This window comes from Anguilla rostrata, chromosome 1 (assembly GCF_018555375.3).
Source record: "Anguilla rostrata isolate EN2019 chromosome 1, ASM1855537v3, whole genome shotgun sequence".
Classification (NCBI taxonomy): Eukaryota; Metazoa; Chordata; class Actinopteri; order Anguilliformes; family Anguillidae; genus Anguilla; species Anguilla rostrata.
The window spans coordinates 510,737-528,334 of record NC_057933.1 but is presented as its reverse complement, the minus strand read 5'-3'; the positions used below and the strand labels follow the sequence as shown (position 1 = coordinate 528,334).

Genomic DNA, 17,598 nt, shown 5'->3' with positions numbered 1-17,598 from the left:
TTACTGCACATTAATAACACTTCAGTGTTCACTCTGAAACAAGTGTGGAATGCAAGGTAAAAAGGGCGTTCAGCATGAGACTGTTAGAGGTGCACGACTGACACAGGAAAGTAACAAGAGCAAAGGATTCTGGGAAACAGAGTTTTCAGCATATTGCACAACCGAGGAAGGCACCATTCCACACACTGCAGTTCAACAGCAGAAGCATGGTGTGGGCGCTAGCCACCCCAGGGTTTCACAATGTGTAAGCCGGTTATGAAACGCTAATGCTAACGGGGAGCACGCCTTATTGCTGTTCAGGGAGGAATAGGGGGTGGGGTTTTGGCATTTTGGGGTCCTGCCCATCATTAGCCCTGCATCCCAACAGGCTGGAACTCAGAGACTAAGGGGGACCCCTCCATCTGCGCCCCAAATCATGCAGTGACCCCCATTGGCATGGATGGTGGGGCGGGGCCTAGCGGGGCGGGGCTGTGTGTGCTTTTTCACATGCTGCTTTTCCCAGGAGACGCCCACAGTGTGTGTCCCCGTGTGTGTCCCTGTCACCTCATATCTCATCTCTAATGGAAACACACATTTGAGAGGCACCCTAATGTGTGATTAACTCTGCATCCCCAAACATTCCCTCCTCCTCTCACATCCGCCTGCCTCCCTGCTGCGCTCCGGCGTTCCCTGTGAGGACTGCCTCCCTGCTGCGCTCCGGCGTTCCCTGTGAGGACTGCCTCCCTGCTGCGCTCCGGCGTTCCCTGTGAGGACTGCCTCCCTGCTGCGCTCCGGCGTTCCCTGTGAGGACTGCCTCCCTGCTGCGCTCCGGCGTTCCCTGTGAGGACTGCCTCCCTGCTGTGCTCCGGCGTTCCCTGTGAGGACTGCCTCCCTGCTGCGCTCCGGCGTTCCCTGTGAGGACAGGAGCCAGAACGGCGGAGTGACTCGACTCGGCCTCGGGGCTCCTCCCTCCAAACGCCAGAGGGCCGGTGGCCAGAGGAATGAATCCCGGGAACAACATTTCAGAGCCGGGAATCCTGGGAACAACATTCCAGAGCCGGGAGCCAAGCAGCAGGAATGGGGGTCTGTACCAGGCGTACAGGAAGCGGGTGTCTGTACCGAGCGTACAGGAAGGGGGGGGGTCTGTACCAAGCGTACAGGAAGGAGGGTCTGTACCGAGCGTACAGGAAGGAGGGGTGTGTACCGAGCGTAAAGGAAGCGGTGGTCTGTCCCGGGCGTACAGGAAGGGGGGTCTGTACCGAGCGTACAGGAAGGAGGGTCTGTACCGAGCGTACAGGAAGGGGGGTACAGCGTAAGGAAGCGGTGGTCTGTCCCGGCGTACAGGAAGGGGTCTGACGAGCGTACAGGAAGGAGGGTCTGTACCGAGCGTACAGGAAGGGGGTCTGTACCGAGCGTACAGGAAGGAGGGGCTGTACGAGCGTACGGAAGGGGAGTCTGTACCGAGCGTACAGGAAGGGGGTCTGTACCGAGCGTACAGGAAGGGGGTCTGTACCGAGCGTACAGGAAGGGTGGGTCTGTACCGAGCGTACAGGAAGAGGGGGAGTCTGTACCGAGCGTAAAGGAAGCGGTGGTCTGTCCCGGGCGCACAGGAAGCGGTGGTCTGTCCCGGGCGTACAGGAATAGGTGGTTTGCAGTCCTGAATGGGAGGATTAATTAGCCACACCAAGTCTGATTCAGAATTGCAGAAGAACTGCAACTTATGTGAAGTGAAATTATAAAATGTATAATATTAGTAAGAAAGATTAAAAACAGTTGCAGGATTAAAAATATGTTGATATTTATTTCAATGTTACAAGTAAGTGCTATTCAGTAATTGTGAACCTTAGTCTAGTCTGTTCAATAGAGCAAATGTCAAAATACACATAACCTTGAAATAAGAACATTTAATAAATGATGAAACATGAATAAAAGGTCATCAATAGGCTTTATAGTAACCGTGGCATAACAAGTTGCATTTGGCAACTCCACACAAGAGCAACGAAACTTTGTTGCAAGCACATTGGGTGAGACGGAGGGGCGTCGCCTAGGTGCGCTACATCTTGAATGATCAGTATTTTTCATTTCATTTTAACTGTGAGTGTCATAACCATGTATTTGCGTCCGTGCGCGATGACTCGTCACTGTCTTTGGTTTCAAGCGTTTTAATTCGCCTTTTAATTTCAGCCGCAGTCTAAACATTCTGAATGCGCCTTTACGCACAACCAAACTGCAACTCGCAACTGGCTTTATCCGTGTGTCTGGAGGTCAGAGTCTCGCTCCCGAGGGAGCGAGAAGCTCGTGATCGGGATTCGGAAAATCTGCTAATGTTACTTAAAAACCCCCACCAAAGTAGGAGGAGTTGGCCGCGTAAACCATAACTAGACATCGTCGTTTTAAATGTAAAATGCCACGGTTTGTTTGTAATTTCCTTAAAAATATGGACTTAAATGTCTGTCTAATAAAACTCCGTTCCGGGTTTTGAAGGTGGTTTTATCTCCAACCTACTGTCTGTGTGTGCGCTTTGAAGGACGTAGCACAGATCCACAACCTTACTGATTCTTCCACGCTTCAGTTATGTGTGTAGGTGATTGTGTTTTTGCCGCAGATATACCGAATTTCAAGATATTTCACGGTAGAGACCCCAGTAACAAAATAGTTTCTGACACCTTATTGGAAATCTCTGTACGTTTAAAGGCAAACTTCTCCGAGAAGCAATGAACAAGAGAACTAGTTTGCTCTCTCTCTCTCTCTCTCTCTCTCTCTCTCTCTCTCTCTCTCTCTCTCTCTCTCTCTCTCTTCTCTCTCTCTCTCTCTCCTCTCCTCTCCGCCTCGCGCGCCCCCCACACACACACACACACACACACAATGCATTCCAGTGTCGCTCCGCGTGTGATTCGGCTGCCTGCTCGCTGTTCCTGGAAACTCCCGCCTTTAATTTCACGAGCGAGAGCGAAGAAGCGAAGAGAGGGACAGGAGGAGCGCTCTAAGCGCGTGGAAAAACGAACTCGAGCCAGAATAACCGCAAGAAAATATAATTCGTCAGAGCATCTTTTATTTTTGTACAGATATTTATATCATTCGATGATATATAAAATCCGTTTATTACACATAAAATGTTCATAATATTGAGCAGTCTAGGGCAAGTCTGTGGCACCAAAACAAGAGCTTTGGTTTGAGTAAATGAAAATGCCCATCCAATATAAATAGGTTTAGATAAACGTACACACATGAATGCAGCTTCTCACTGCAATTTAAAAATGGAAGAAAATATAACTAGTAAACACTCCCAAGCTTAATATTGTCAAATTTTATATTTTGTCTCAAAAAAGTGCGTATTTACAAAATGTATATTTCTGTGATGATGTATGATTCACATTCACTCCCATGTTTTAACACAGTTATTGTTGAGAATGCGCTCTTACTAAAACAAACTGTCCTGGTGCTCCCAGCCCACTCCCCTCCTGTCCCACAGTGGAACCATCGCTTGTTCATGCATATTTATTATTGTACACAAAATATGGGGGAGCTAAGCTGTCACATTTGAAGCAAATTTATTTTTGCATAAAGGTCTACGGGTGGAATCTCGTGGCGACTGTTTTATTTGGAAGGGATGACTGACAGTTTCAGAATCAGAGTTGTGTGGAAAACCAGATTCCATTGCCCCTAAAGTGACAGTTTATGGTCTGTGATTTGGTTTCGAGAGTGATTGCCAGGCAACTAAACTATTCAAAGGCAGAATAAAATAGCCATCTGTTCTGGGCATTGTAAAACTGAATTAATTTGACATGATCCTGGATTTAAATGTCAAATAACTGTCTGGGAAGAAACTACAAAGCAACCACTTCCTGAAAGCTGCACCAGCTAGCCTTTTTATGTCAGACTCATTTCATCTTCCTGTTTTTACCCCTCCTCACTCATGATGTGAAGCTCTGTGAGATAGATCGTGTGTACATGCTTAGTATGTGCATCTGTTTGTGTCTGTGTGTGTATTAAGTATGTGTGTGTGTGTTTAGTGTGTGTGTGTGTGTGTGTGTATTTAGCATGCGTGTGCATGTATTTTGTGTGTGTGTGTTTAGTGTGTGTGTGTATTTAGCATGTGTGTGTGCGCGAGTGTATATCGCTCAGTGAACTTTAACACATTTCACTGTGCTGCTATCTGTCTGCAGTCGCTGGGCAGGTCAGCCTGTCTCACAGGCCTAGCTGCGCTGACACAGGACATGTGACTGCAGTGCAGCTGCAGCTGTGATGTCACAGTGCGATGTCACAATGCAGGAGGAAGGAAGAGGTCAGTCAGTCTACAATAACTCCACTATTACACTCAGCCACACTGTCTAATCACAGCTACGTACCAACATTCACTATGACATTTGTGTGTGTGTGTGCATGTTCTTGCGTGTGTGTGTGTGTGTATGGCTCAATCCTGGAATGAACAGAGGAAGAGGCCATGTGTAATCTAGAGCCATTGACTCTTGGGACCACTGCCACTCACTGACTGAAGGCTTTAAAAGCACTGGTTATGGGCAGACTAATGTTTGTTTGTTCATTTCCAGAACCATAAAATCTACTGTGAGAAGGACTTTACAACACTACTACACTAGCAGCACATTAAAACATGTGTAGATCACACACACACACACATCTATCTCTCTATCTATATATATTTCTGAATTAGTCAGATACCAAGTCAGTTTACAGCAAATTTGCACGAGTAGCCAGCTTTGTCCACATTCAAGAGTTTTCTGCCCACCATCTCTACCAACAGATAACGCAAAGACCAGAGGCTGCAGTCTCATTTGATTTGCAAATATAAGCACATTGCAAAGCGCTCGTCAGCCGCATCGCCTAACAGTATTATCGGTTTAACGGAAACGAACAATATCATGAAAGAAAGGAGAGCGCCACTAAGCGAGGATGGCGTCTATTTTGGATTTGGTTTATTTCGCAGCCTTTTAATTAATTAAGCAGCCTGTTTTTAATTGGGAAAACGCCGTGCAAGCGAAACGAGCGCTCCTATCGCGGGGTATCTGGTGAGGGTGACCAATAAAAGCTCCAGCAAACTGCGGCTCTTTTATCTGCGTAATTAGAAATGCGCACGAGGAGGGAGGGCCGCGGAAAACGAATGTCAACGAGCAGACGGCAAAAAAAGTTAAAATAGATAAATACTGCTCACCACTGCCACCTCGTGGGAAAAAAGGCAACGTCATCATAAAGTCACATGCTTGAGACACAGTTAACACCTTCCTGCAGTGAAATATTAAAACATGCCGGGGCGATAGAAGTTTTGAAATAACTGTAGCAGTCTGTTTAACCGATAAAATTGCTAACCCTTGTGTTTATGCTCCAGCACATAAACAGTAGGTAACACACACTTTCCATGCCCGTGAATAACAGCTCGCATGTGTGATTACAACTCAGACAACTATGCTCTTCCACCTGATTCTCCCCGGATTACCTGTGTCCTACCCATGAGGCTCACCCTCTCCAAACCGTCACACACTCACACGCGCGCGCGCTCACACGGTGTGATTTTATGGGAGAGAAAGAGAGCCGGGTTTTGTGGTCAGACCGCACCGCCGCGTCTCTTTAATTAGACTGCATCGTGTGGTTTGGGGTGAAGCCGCAGTTTGGTCGCATGCTATACGCGCCTCATGCAGCAGCACTGCGCTGGAGTAGGGAAACGCGATCAGCAGTAAGCACAGACTGCAGCGCGGCTGCGGACTGCATTAACATCACCACTTACACTGAAAACAGAGCCATTTTAAATGCGTCCAGAATTAAACAACCATATCCCTGCAATCAGTTAATCTGCTCTTGGGAAGTGTGGATGAACCAAGCTAATATTCCCCAATCATTCAATAAACATTACTGACATTAGAACATTTTTCTCAATCTATATAATATTTATTCAGTGTGAAAATTGTATGTTTATGCGCTGAACAGAAAGCCACACAAACAAACCAAACAGGCCCAAAACAGTTCAATCAACCCTGCAGGGTCTTACACAGAATGCAGGCTCTTCATTACATCTCAACCCTCTGCTTTCATATGGGAAGGTTGAAAGCGTATGTGAACGCAATCAGTTGAATCCTTCTGGAATACATGTTTGATAGGTTCAGTGAAATGTAGTCTGTGGACGTTTGTTGAAACTGCAATATCAGTTGAATCCTTCTTTCTACGTGTAATACATGTTTGGATAGCTGTTCCAGTTGAAATGTAGTTCTGTGGACTCAGTGAGGTTTTAACGTGAGGTTTGAACTTCAGCTAAGCACCGAGTTACAGTGAAATCCCACCGAAATCGGTCGGGAAGTCTGTAGTACGGCAGCTCCGGTTATTTTATTTACATTCCAGAATATGCGCATTTTCCGTTTTCCATACACTGTGAATATATGAAACTGTTTTGTTTCCAACACGCGATTTCAATTTTTTTTTTACTTGTGATTTATTTTGGCCTTTAAACGCCAAACTGGAAACTTTGCTGCCATGGAAGTATTTAAACAGACTCTCAGAACTCTTGCCCCGCCAGTACAGACACACCTGTTCTTCTCGTTTACCTGGCAGTCGCGTCACTTCCTGTTCCTCAACCGTCAGCCCGGGATTCTTAAAGGGATAGGCTTTATTTTGTTTATAGATTTTTATTCTAGCCTTAGTTTTGCAGGGAGGCTCTGCTGAGATCGATGTCTCTTTGCAGGGAGGCTCTGCTGAGATCGATGTCTCTTTCTCTCTTCTTCAGAGAATCCCTGCCACAGACAAGCAAACATTAAACGACACATTAAAACAGCGCAAATAAACACTACCACATACAATATTAAAAGAAATGAAGTTGACTCACACCAGTATTATGTTAAAAAAAGTAATTTCTTGCAGATGGTTCAAGCTAAATGGGGTGTATTAAGGAAAAGCCATTTTACCAAACTCTGAACTGTGTCAAGATGCAGTAAAAAGCATTTGATCATTAGTCTGAGGATGAACTTCGATGGATGGAGCAGTTAAAAAGTCTGCAGTGATAGATGGAAGTTTGCCAATAAGGACTTTGTAAAGGGCTTTGGAAATGTGCCAATGTAACGTCGATCGAGTTCAGAGTGCGTCCTCGGTGCCAGTCTCTCAGACGTGTTCAGTGTGCCAGTCTCTCTGAGGTGTTCAGTGCCAGTCCCTCAGAGTGCCAGTCTCTCAGACGTGTTCAGTGTGCCAGTCTCTCAGAGGTGTTCAGTGCCAGTCCCTCAGAGTGCCAGTCTCTCTGAGGAGTTCAGTGACAGTCTCTCAGACGTGTTCAATGTGCCAGTCTCTCAGAGGTGTTCAGTGCCAGTCCCTCAGAGTGCCAGTCTCTCTGAGTGCCAGTCTCTCAGAGGTGTTCAGAGTGCCAGTCTCTCTGAGTGCCAGTCTCTCAGAGGTGTTCAGTGTGCCAGTCTCTCAGAGTGCCAGTCTCTCTGAGGTGTTCAGTGTGCCAGTCTCTCAGAGTGCCAGTCATTCTGAGGTGTTCAGAGTGCCAGTCTCTCAGAGGTGTTCTGTGTGCCAGTCTCTCAGAGGTGTTCAGAGTGCCAGTCTCTCAGAGGTATTCAGATCATTATTTGATGTTTGATGATCTTTGCATGAACAGAAGTGACACTGTGCACTGTCCCAAACAGGGCAAGCTCTGTGACATCACTCCTGGCCAGGCACTCTGGGTAATAACTGTTGGGTCTGAACATCAATCTTTTCAAGGCTACAATATACATTGGACCGAATATACACAAAACACTAATATGCACTAAACCAGCCTGGGACACCATTTAACCCAAATAACCACCCAGATCACAGGAGAGACTGTTCCCCTAAGTCTGGGCCCTGAGCGTCACCCCAAACTGCTGAGGCAGTGGAAACATTTTCCTCTCTTTAGGGGATCCTGGCACACCCCAGGTTCTTGCACGGTCGCGGTTCTTTTTAGCGCTGTGTTCTGCCGCACGGTTCTGATGGCCCCCCAGAACCCGGGCCCGCTCGCAGCGCGTTTTCCCCACTTCATTAATTATACACACTTCAGTCCATGAATACGGCCATTCTGCCCTGTGTGCGCAGAGCTGGTGTGAGCAGAGATCGTCTGCGCAGAGCTGGTGTGAGCAGAGCTGCGCAGAGCTGGTGTGCGCAGAGCTGTTGTGAGCAGAGCTGGTGTGTGCAGAGCTGCGCAGAGCTGGTGTGAGCAGAGATCATCTGTGCAGAGCTGGTGTGCGCAGAGCTGGTGTGAGCAGAGCTGCGCAGAGCTGGTGTGAGCAGAGCTGGTGTGAGCAGAGCTGAGCAGAGCTGGTGTGCGCAGAGCTGCGCAGAGCTGGTGTGCACAGAGCTGGTGTGAGCAGAGCTGGTGTGAGCAGAGCTGGTGTGTGCAGAGCTGGTGTGAGCAGAGCTGGTGTGAGCAGAGCTGGTGTGTGCAGAGCTGGTGTGAGCAGAGCTGCGCAGAGCTGGTGTGCACAGAGCTGGTGTGAGCAGAGCTGCGCAGAGCTGGTGTGCACAGAGCTGGTGTGAGCAGAGCTGGTGTGTGCAGAGCTGGTGTGAGCAGAGTTGTTGTGAGCAGAGCTGGTGTGTGCAGAGCTGGTGTGAGCAGAGCTGTTGTGAGCAGAGCTGGTGTGTGCAGAGCTGGTGTGAGCAGAGCTGCGCAGAGCTGGTGTGAGCAGAGCTGGTGTGAGCAGAGCTGCGCAGAGCTGGTGTGAGCAGAGCTGCGCAGAGCTGGTGTGTGCAGAGCTGGTGTGAGCAGAGCTGGTGTGTGCAGAGCTGGTGTGAGCAGAGCTGGTGTGCGCAGAGCTGGTGTGAGCAGAGCTGCGCAGAGCTGGTGTGAGCAGAGCTGGTGTGCATGTGTTTATACAGCGCACCCCAACGTTTATAATGAAATTCTCATGAATAAAATATAGCAGCTTGCTCCTCCACGCAGGCCTGCTCATTGATATTCATGCTCTCCCTGCTTTTGTGTTCAGATGCGAGGGCCAGTTTGCATTTCTCACGCGCTGAAGATAAATTGAAATGTCCTCACAGCCATTTCATAACAGCGCACACAGCCATAATATACCGCCTCTTATTTACCCCCCCCCCCCCCAGCGTTGTGTGACTCCAGCCTGCCTTATATAATGTGATATGATAACAAGCAACAAAACAATATTATGTTCCCCTTCCCTTTAACTCTGGATTATAGCCCTGCCAACATATTGAAGCTATCATTTTTTTTAGCAGAAGCAGTGTAATAATGAGTTCCCATGATTCAGCACTTGGAGGAAAGGGAGGTTCATCTTGTGAAAATAATCTAATACACACATTCGGCCCAATGGGTCAGAATTAACAGGAGTTTATTGAGTTATTATCCTGTATGCAAGCACGCGCATAGCTTCGGATCTCCTATGAGATGAGTATCTTTATCTTAGAGGCACAGTGACTGACACAACGCACAAACGCTCAGACGCACAAACCATAGACGCACACTCAACACTCAAACGCTCAAACACTTTAACACACAGACCCTCAAACATTCAGACGCACAAACAGGGCCGATCCGTGGCATAAATGGTCTATTCGGTTATTTAGGGCGACAATCGCTAGGGGGGCCACACGACCATGAGGGGTTGGGCACGCGATCCAATGTTTATCTAAGGTAAATAACGTTATTTTCGCAGTTATATTCATCCCTTATCGCGGAACTAGCGGTATAATTTTTAAACGGAATGGCAACCGAACATTTCATAACAATGTAATGTAAGAAGGATTTTACCAAGCGAACCACCCCCCACCCTCGACAGAATCGAACACAACCCCCCCCCCCCCCCCCACCCCCCGGTCGACGAAATCCAACAGCGCTCCCCCCCGGGTCGGACAGATCTCCCAAAATCCTAGCGCCGGCCCTGCGCACAAATGCTCAGACGCTCAAACGCTCAGACGCACAAACGCCCAAAAGCACAAATACTCAAACGCACAAACGCTCAACTGCTCAAACACACAGCGAATATTACTGCTTTCAGCCGTCCGCACATTGCTACTAATTCCATTCCGTATCCTACAATTCAGTATGCTATTTTCAGTAGTTATACACCCTACATATTTATAGTCAATCCTGTGTGCGTGTGCATGCGTGTGCGCGTGTGAGTGTGTGTGTGTGTATGTGTGCTTGTTAGAAGCCAAAGCTGCTCTTCTGCTTTAGTTCTGTAATTGTGCATCGTGTCAATACGGGAAACGAAAGCTTTGACTTAGTAACAGTAAAGTCCTGCAGAGGGCAGTGTTCTTCTGAGAGTGTCCCAATAGGAGCGCACTGCTGGAGTGGTGTGATGTTACTTTAAATGAGCAAAGGAACCCACTGAGCTCAGAACCATAAACAGTGTTAAATAAAAGCCTATTTACTGTTGAAAAAATTATATCTGCCTGATAAAACCTGTAAATATTACAAAACAAAAAATCAATCCCAGAATAGAACAGCGAGTTAACACAGCTCAGTAAACCCCCTGGTTGGTCACCAGCTCTGTACTTGCCAAGCACTCAAAAAAGAACAAACAAAAAAACCAAAACAATTTCTTCCAAATTAAGGCACAACTCATGTTTTTTTTGTACAGAACGCAAACAGTTGTCGTGGACATTATCATTCTTAGCCACAAGAGGGCGTCCAAGCATCAGAAAATTGAGAAAGCAGCAGCTCTGGGCTCTGGGCCGAACAGCCGGATATCATCTCACAGGACCCGACTGAACTCGTCATTTCTGAATAGGAAAGATCCTATTTTTGCTATACAGATGCACACGTGCATATTTATTTTATCACACATGCAGTACCACCATGGCCTTTAGGGGGTAGTGTGTGGACGTTGGTAGCTCCATATGCTGGCTGTGGAGGGTTTATTGTGCTCTAATAGGAGGCTTTGATCTGTGGCAGCATTTTATTGTTTGTGCACCTGGGGCAGTGGTGCTGGACTTTGATTGGCTGGCAGAAGAGGATGCTCACACACACATTTCCTGAAAAGTGTGCAGACGCACATGACAGACTTTTTCTGAAAAAAGAAAAACATTTAATTAATTAAATGATTAACATTTAATTAATCACCTGTACTGTTGTACATGACCTTTAATGAACAACCTATGAGGCTGTAATTGACCAAATTGGGTGGCTTGGTATGATCGTGTTTGAGTGTGTGTGCATGTGTGTGTGTATGAGAGTGTCTGTGTTGTTGGTTGCTCAGCTGGGAGCACAGACTGGTCTGTCACTCTGTTTTCTCACACTCTGGTGTCTACTGACCTCAGCTGCACAAATCCACCCCCATCAACACAAATCTATCACACATGCCCCCAGAGAGAGAGAGAGAGAGAGCGAGAGAGAGGAGGGGTGAGGGACACACAGCAGGAGAGGGAAGGAGGTAGAAAGGGAGAGGGAGAGAGAAAGGTAACATGTCACATGAGTCACTGCTACAGAGAACTGAAACATATCTGACACACACCTGCTGTGATTAACTGTTTGATTGGTGGATGATTGGTAGACAGGTTCCAGGATTCTCTCATGGTCAGGGCGGTTACTCCAGTTGTCATGGTGACAGTGAGAACATTGCTGGAGTTTTGCAAGTCTCCCATATGCCACTTGCTTGCTCTACACAACCCCACACACCTGAGTTTACACCTGCACAGCCCACACACCTGAGTTTACACCTGCACAGCCCACACACCTGAGTTTACACCTGCACAGCCCCCACACACCTGAGTTTATACCTGCACAGCCCCACACACCTGAGTTTACACCTGCACAGCCCCCACACACCTGAGTTTATACCTGCACAGCCCACACACCTGAGTTTACACCTGTACACCCCCACACACCTGAGTTTATACCTGCACAGCCCACACACCTGAGTTTATACCTGCACAGCCCCACACACCTGAGTTTATACCTGCACAGCCCACACACCTGAGTTTACACCTGTACACCCCCACACACCTGAGTTTATACCTGCACAGCCCACACACCTGAGTTTATACCTGCACAGCCCCCACACACCTGAGTTTATACCTGCACAGACCACACACCTGAGTTTACACCTGTACACCCCCACACACCTGAGTTTACACCTGCACAGCCCACACACCTGAGTTTACACCTGCACAGCCCCACACACTGAGTTTACACCTGCACAGCCCACACACCTGAGTTTACACCTGTACACCCCCACACACCTGAGTTTATACCTGCACAGCCCACACACCTGAGTTTATACCTGCATAGCCCCACACACCTGAGTTTATACCTGCATAGCCCACACACTTGAGTTTACACCTGTACACCCCCACACACCTGAGTTTACACCTGCACAGCCCACACACCTGAGTTTATACCTGCATAGCCCCACACCTGAGTTTACACCTGCACAGCCCACACACCTGAGTTTATACCTGCAGAGCCCACACACCTGAGTTTACACCTGCACAGCCCACACACCTGAGTTTACACCTGCACAGACCACACACTTAAGTTTACACCTGTACACACCTGAGCTTATACCTGCACAGCCCCACACACCTGAGTTTACACCTGCACAGCCCACACACCTGAGTTTATACCTGCAGAGCCCACACACTTTTCAGAAATGATCATTTTGTAAGTTGCCAGTGAAAAATGAGCTGAAAGCAACTGAAAGCTGCACACCTGTGATTCATAACTTTGCCACGGAGACCCAACATAAACACAACCTGAAAGGCGCTATAAACACAAGTGCCACGCCCCTCCCTCCCACACCTCACACCTGTGATGAGCGACAGGAAGTGGGTTCGAGAGCAAACACGACAGCTCTAGTGGCCCTAACCCTAACCCTATCCAGCTGTATAATTGAATACAATGTAAGTCGCTCTAAATAAGAGCGTCTGCTAAATGCCTGTAATGTAATGCTGGTCTTTGCGAGCATTTGCATATCATACCTGTGGCAGGTGAGAGTCTCATAGAGATTTATACCTGATCTGATCTGAGTGTGGTGTAAGCACTGAGCATCAGGACACAGAGCTGCTCAGGACGGGTTCAGAGAGATTAATAAAGTTGTAAAGCTAAATTTAAATGTCCTTCATTTCAAATTTACTTAAAATAGGGGGGAAATTTTATAATACAGTTTTGAAGTATAGGCACAGTACAATGATAAACCATCAGTTAAAAACGTGCAGTAAATGTAAAAAAATCTAATAAACATCTCAAAGCACAGCTGGATGGGGTCTACAGGAATCAGAGGAATCCTGCAGCCAGGCCAGTGAAACAGCTGATACTGGGTTAGCCCGCAGATCAGCAGGGGGGCCGGCTGAGTTCTCCCCAGGAAAGGTGCACCAGAACAGGCTGCCCATTCTACTCAAAGCCCTGGTCTGAAGGCCTCCGCTGGGCCCCCACCCTTCCACCGCCGATCTCAAGGCTAATCCCTCTTTTCCCAAATGAAGCGGGGGGGGGGGGGGGGGGCACTAGGATTTCCTGAACTTGAAATGGTAACGCGAAGTGAGAGACATACCTGTGATTCAATCCACATCAATACCATGGGGGTTGGGGGGATGGCGATGGGGTGGTGGAGGGGAGGATATGGTGGGGGGTGGTGGGGGGGGGGGGGGTCACAGCTGCGGTTTCGCTGGAGGTGTCTTAATCAGCTTCAGTGGCCTCAGGGTCCCGCCCCCCCCCCCCCCCCCCCATTCTGCAGCGTTTCAGCCCAACAAACAAACATTAACATACAACAGAGCTGCACCAATAAAAACCCAGCTCTTTCCTGCTCATCTCTCACACACACTCAGAGTCATGCACAGCACAGCTAGCGTCCCAATTCAGTACAAATTATAATAAAATATGTAAATTATATTTTTACCAGTAATTTAAATAACAACGTACACAAGAACTTCAATGAAATGAGAAAATGGCGTGATTTCACTCTCACCAATCACAGGTGATTCTGACCCTTATTACAGGCATTTTGTTTCAGAGCATATTTCATTTTGCATCATTGTAAAATACTGCTAAACGGTGAGTTCTTTGTAATTATGAAGTCATTTAAAACTCTTCTTTTTAAGCAATCACTTTAACTGTATTCAGGTCATTCAGCTAAACAGATAGTTTAGTTGATAGGATTCCATGGTAAAAAAAAAATAAATAATAAAAAAACACTTATTTCAACAGACACAGATTTTAACTGACAGTCTGATGAACCAAAGGGAAGGGGTCCCACAAAACTGGACAGGGAGCCCCAATCTGGCCACGCCCCTGCAGGGGTCACAAGCTGGAGGATGAGTCCTGTCCCAAAAACAGCGGACAAGTCGGCCATTTCCAGAAAATACCTGCTTGCACATTCCATAATCTCCATGGCGACGGGAGTAAAGTAAGCCCACCTCCTCGATTTGTGAAGACTTAAAATCCATCATACAGCCCCACCCCCCCCCCACCCCACCCCAAAAGCAGTAATGATGAAGCAGCTCTTCCTCTCGCTCCTCTTCCTCGCGGTGACGGGTGTTTGCTCGCTGTGTCTCAGGCCTGACTCACCCCCTCCTCCTGTTTGCTTATTTAGGCCACAGTGCTCTTCTGGAAAATATGTAGCATCTCTAACGGCCCCTTTGTGAAACAGCAGAGCCCTGTAATATTTCACACCCCGGTGAGAGCGCTCCACTGCTGAGGCAGACCGCAGAGGTAACCCTTCCCTGCCCTGACGCGGAGCTCAGCTCACATGCATGCGATTCTGCACTGTGTCCTGTACGAGTCTAACTCTACAGCACAGCTGAGTCCAACTCATTACATTACATTACATTACAGGCATTTGGCAGACGCTCTTATCCAGAGCGACGTACAACAAAGTGTATAACCATAACCAGGAACAAGTATGACGAAACCCCTAGAGAGAAGTACCGGTCCAAGTACAGGGAACAACCGCATAGTTCAACTTGGACCCTGGTGGTTAAACTGATTAACACTAACAACGAGAACGGCAACAACGCAATCTATGGAAAAATAAAAATAAATAAAAATACAAGTAGTCGTTAAGACTGGCGCATCAACTAAGTCACCTATTAAACAGCTGCCTAGTTACACCCCTAAGTTTAGTCATTTACAGGGGGAAGGGAGGGATGGGGAGAGGTGCAGCCTGAAGAGGTGGGTCTTCAGTCTACCCTTTTTAAGAGGCACAGCTGAGTCTAACTCTACAGCACAGCTGAGTCCAACTCCACCCTTTTTAAGAGGCACAGCTGAGTCTAACTCTACAGCACAGCTGAGTCTAACTCTACCCTTTTTAAGAGGCACAGCTGAGTCTAACTCTACAGCACAGCTGAGTCTAACTCTACCCTTTTTAAGAGGCACAGCTGAGTCTAACTCTACAGCACAGCTGAGTCCAACTCTACCCTTTTTAAGAGGCTTTAAGAGGCACAGCTCAGTCTAACTCTACAGCACAGCTGAGTCCAACTCTACCCTTTTTAAGAGGCACAGCTCAGTCTAACTCTACAGCACAGATGAGTCTAATACTATCCTGTCCATAGGCTTGGCCAAACTTGAGACAACTGAACACCTGCATCACCCCAAAAACTGAAATAATTTCCACAACACAATAAACACATAATCAATATGGAATTCAGAACATTCTTCTTCTTCTTCTTCTTCTTCTTATTATTATTATTATTATTATTATTATTAGCTGCTGGGTTTAATAGATGTGTAAATGGAGGAAGTTGTGTGAGTGTTAAAGCAAGGTGCAGAGAGATTGGACTTCCTGTACGCAGCTGGCGTGAGGCTTTCCCAGGGGGGGGGGGGGGGGGGGTCTCTAAAGCAAGTACAGCCCTCAAAGCTTTGCCAAAACACTCTAAACCTGTCCCGAAACCATTCCAGAACTGAGAAAAAAGTCAATCAATAAACAGGCCCAAAACAAATATTGTTTTCATGATATCTTTCATGACAGCTGGACAGTTCTGTCCTGTTTCAACAGCACAGTACAGCAAACAAGATGAAGGTTCAGATCAAATTCCCAGGCCAAAGGTAATTTATTACTGTAATAAAATACGTAATTATTTTTTCTTAATAAACACAGGGGTGTTATGATGGGGGGTGTTAGCAGATCTACTGCACAAAATAGCCCAAGACTGAGAAAATTCATTGCAAATGAAGAAGTATTAAAAATCCTTACAAACAGAATTTAACAAAAGTTATTAAAAGGTTAATCAAAATGTAAGTACACTTTTTCTGAACTAAATCCCAGGTAGTGTACTTAAAGTGCAATTTAATTTCACTTTCCAGAAGTAAACTAAAGAATTAAACTAAAGTAAATTAAAGAATTTAAAGTCTTATCAATTTAGGACACAACTTTTAAAAGTACTTCATAAATGGCATACTTAAAGTATAGTTAGAACTGCTTTTAGTACACATGAAATTGGCCAATTTAGTTTTACAAAGTAGTTAAAATGTACTTAAAAATAAACTGTAAGAGTATATGTACTTGAGTATATTTTTTAAAAATGAACTTTAATATGTAATACTTCAGTAAGGGAAACTCAACCCAATATAATAATTTAATAATGTAGATTTTATCCGAGATAGTGTACTTCTGATCTATAACATTTTCAAAAAATTAAATAAAGATTTTCAAGCAGGGTAATAACCACATAAAAGTGTGGAACATAAACTTAAACTACTGTATTTTTGAAATTCTTATATTTTTGTTAATCTTAGGCTACATTTTATCTCTCGCCTTATTCATATAACATCAAAACAAAAATGCATGCATGCATGAAACTATGATCACTGACATACAGTTGACCAGAATATTAGTCCCCGAGTGAAAATGCTTTAATTTTCTGAAAACCTTGGAGAGGAGAACTGACTCTATTGGCGTGACCTCAGGATTCGCGGTTCGCTGCGAATCCGGATTTATTTTTCAATTCCACCCAGAGGAAGAACTAATCGCACGTTGAGACCGAAGGGCCCATTAACGCGATTCACGTCTCACCTCGCGCTTGTCCACACCTCCGCGAGGACAGGAACACAAAGGTGCGGCAATCGCCGCTGCATAATGGCCCCCCTGTAAACACGAGATTTGTCACTTGTGTATTTTGGTCAACAAAAGATTAGCCATATTTGCTAATATACAACTGAGTTCAAAGGCAAGGATTGCCGAGACTAGAGTTGTAGAATCTTTCATCCTTCCACTTTTAAAGCAGGGGGCATTAACCTGAATATTAAGATTATCCTTCTCGGAAACGTACGATTGCGAACACCCTCATAGGCCTACAGCCTAGGGTACGCCTACTGCTCAGAATAATCTTTTCCAAAGTTTTTTTACTTTGTATTGCTAAAATAGCTGATACTTACTTCAAAATGCATTTAAACTGCAAATAGTAATTAGTTACAAAATGAATACATAAACAAACGTAAACCATGAATTAGGCTACTAGTCTAAATAATTGAGTAGGGCTAGCAGTGGGCTCAGATAAAAACATACCCCGAAGCCATAGTCCAGGGAAGTCAAAAGCGAAGTTTGCTTGGCCTTCCAAAAATAAAAGGTGAATTAATGGGGTGCGCCATTATGTCATAAAATTTGGTTATTGTATTGAGGAGATGAGTCACCTTGTTTTTAGGAAGATAGCTAGGCTAGGTTTTCAAAGGGCCGAGACCACATAGCCAACGGGGCGTAGTCTGTGTCAGTAGACCAC

General features: G+C 46.2%; 1 long non-coding RNA gene across 2 annotated transcripts; it reads right to left on the bottom strand.

The window, feature by feature from the left end:
• Positions 1-6,120: 6,120 nt before the first annotated feature.
• Positions 6,121-17,538, bottom strand: LOC135253852 (uncharacterized). 2 transcript variants are annotated; one of them, XR_010329714.1, is made up of 3 exons: positions 17,388-17,538; positions 16,896-16,967; positions 6,121-6,716 (listed from the first exon to the last, which is right to left on the bottom strand). It is a non-coding gene; the product is annotated as an uncharacterized LOC135253852 (long non-coding RNA). The 2 variants fall into 2 exon arrangements; XR_010329703.1 differs by lacking the exon at positions 6,121-6,716 and adding an exon at positions 14,375-14,541.
• Positions 17,539-17,598: the final 60 nt, after the last annotated feature.